Below are 2500 nucleotides of genomic sequence, written 5' to 3' on the forward strand. Positions count from 1 at the left end.
TTTCAACGGGGTCCGCCTCGGGACGCACGAGCACGCACGAGGCGGTCGCACGCCTTCGGCTCGCCCCACCGGCAGGACGTCCCACGATACATGCCAGTTAAACACCGACGGGCGGTGAACCAACAGCGTGGGACACAAATCCAACTACGAGCTTTTTAACCGCAACAACTTTAATATACGCTATTGGAGCTGGAATTACCGCGGCTGCTGGCACCAGACTTGCCCTCCAATAGATACTCGTTAAAGGATTTAAAGTGTACTCATTCCGATTACGGGGCCTCGGATGAGTCCCGTATCGTTATTTTTCGTCACTACCTCCCCGTGCCGGGAGTGGGTAATTTGCGCGCCTGCTGCCTTCCTTGGATGTGGTAGCCGTTTCTCAGGCTCCCTCTCCGGAATCGAACCCTGATTCCCCGTTACCCGTTACAACCATGGTAGGCGCAGAACCTACCATCGACAGTTGATAAGGCAGACATTTGAAAGATGCGTCGCCGGTACGAGGACCGTGCGATCAGCCCAAAGTTATTCAGAGTCACCAAGGCAAACGGACCGGACGAGCCGACCGATTGGTTTTGATCTAATAAAAGCGTCCCTTCCATCTCTGGTCGGGACTCTGTTTGCATGTATTAGCTCTAGAATTACCACAGTTATCCAAGTAACGTGGGTACGATCTAAGGAACCATAACTGATTTAATGAGCCATTCGCGGTTTCACCTTAATGCGGCTTGTACTGAGACATGCATGGCTTAATCTTTGAGACAAGCATATGACTACTGGCAGGATCAACCAGGGAGCTGCGTCAACTAGAGCTGAGCAGCCGGCCGCCCGGGAGTGTGTCCCGGGGGCCCGCGCGAACACGCAAGCGTCCGCTCAATCATTCTGCAAACAGGAGGAGGCTGAGCTCCCCTGCACAATACACCTCGAAACCCTCTCAGGTCCCGGCGGCGCGCAGCGCCGTCCCAAGTACTTGGCCGGGTTCGAGAGAGGCGCAATCGCCCGGAGTTAGGCGAGTAGACGCTTTCGGTGCGACCACCCGTGCTCCCAACTGAGCTTGCCGCTGCCGACAGAGGCCCGGGAGCGTGCTGTCGTGGCATTGCCGGCGGGAGACAACACGCGCCACCTACGGTGACCGGCAGCTCCAACGCCAGCGCCACAGAAGGACAAAAGCCCCACTTGGGTGCCGAAGCGAACTCTCCCAGCACAGCGCACGCGCCAACACATCCGCACAGCTGCGATACAAACCACCAGCGAGAACCGCTGGGGCGACCGAGCAGCAGACGGCGTCGCGGCGCCGAGCGCCGGGCGGCGGCGCATCCTCAACGCACACAGTCCTCAATCGCACCAGCACACTGAAGATGTCCACCGCGCTTCGCACCGGGCCCGCGAGGACCTACTTTGGCCGCACGGCGCCGCGCGCAGGGTGCGCCGGCGCGCAGCTGCGACGCCTGCCGCGTCCGTCGGCCGGCGCGCCTGCCACTGGCCGCCCCCACCAGCCGGCTGTAGCGCGTGCGCCCACGCACCGCGCGGCCAGCACGCCGGGAGGCGCCCCCTCACCGGCCGGGGACGGTCCCACCCAGCCACCGCCGCGTATCGCTTCACACCCAGATGCCGTTCAGTTTCATCGGCATGGTGGGTATCGCTGGAACAACCGGTTAGTACCTCAACCTATCGTCGCCATCATCGATTCACCCCTAGCGAGAACAACCGCACCACAACGGGTTACCATTTCTTCATTTGCGTAACTTCATCAGAAAACGCAGGCGTCCATCGCCATTAGCAACTTCAACGATTATTGCATGCCTGTGTCAGGTGTCACGCCACACTACGTCTGCCCACATACACGCAACAAAATGTGCACGCCTAGACAATACGTGGAAGGTGGCCCCCGTACGTATGCGATGTCCATTGCTCGAACGACTGTCAACCGGCCTCTGTAGCATGTCGCAGATATGGAACGCGGTGCACCATGCTATCACGGTGTTTGAGGAGAGACGACTAGGTCCGAATACATCAACAGACAGCTCATGCTGATCGCCATCCACGGCGTCCGTTCCTCCCACACGTCTCTATGGCGTACCACACTGCAATCCAGCTCTCATAGGGAGACGACACGTAGCTGCGTGCACAATATTTGCACTGTATGGTCCGCCGTTTTTGGGCGCAGTCGTTGTACAGTCACACATGTGCCACGATGTATCATTCAGTACATAAGGACGAATGTGCAGTACAGATTGTGGTTCACGCGTACGACATCAGCGGACAGTTGACACAGGCCGCACCACAACGTAGCCTGCGTACGTCGCATGCGAAGGGCATTGAACATGCAAACTTGTCACCAACCAGCTTGCGAAGGCAGGGGGCAAGGTGTGGACGTGGGGACGTGGGGAGGGGTGGGGGGGGGCAGCATGTACGTCCTGCTGCCATCCACATTACAGTGTACAGCAGGAGCATGTGGAAAGTCAGCAAGACTTGCAAGGTGTTTAACATGAAGCGATACACA

At 58.5% G+C, this 2500-nt stretch overlaps 1 non-coding gene across 1 annotated transcript in view; it reads right to left on the reverse strand.

Annotated features, from left to right (window-relative positions):
- The window catches only part of LOC124772903, a 1909-nt gene extending 1116 nt beyond the window's left edge, over positions 1 to 793 (reverse strand). The window contains exon 1 of the ribosomal RNA XR_007014358.1: positions 1 to 793. This exon is cut by the window's left edge and continues 1116 nt beyond it. This is a non-coding gene — a ribosomal RNA (small subunit ribosomal RNA).
- Between the last annotated feature and the right edge of the window lie 1707 nt (positions 794 to 2500).

Source organism: Schistocerca piceifrons, unplaced genomic scaffold, assembly GCF_021461385.2.
Source record: "Schistocerca piceifrons isolate TAMUIC-IGC-003096 unplaced genomic scaffold, iqSchPice1.1 HiC_scaffold_943, whole genome shotgun sequence".
NCBI classification, from domain to species: domain Eukaryota; kingdom Metazoa; phylum Arthropoda; class Insecta; order Orthoptera; family Acrididae; genus Schistocerca; species Schistocerca piceifrons.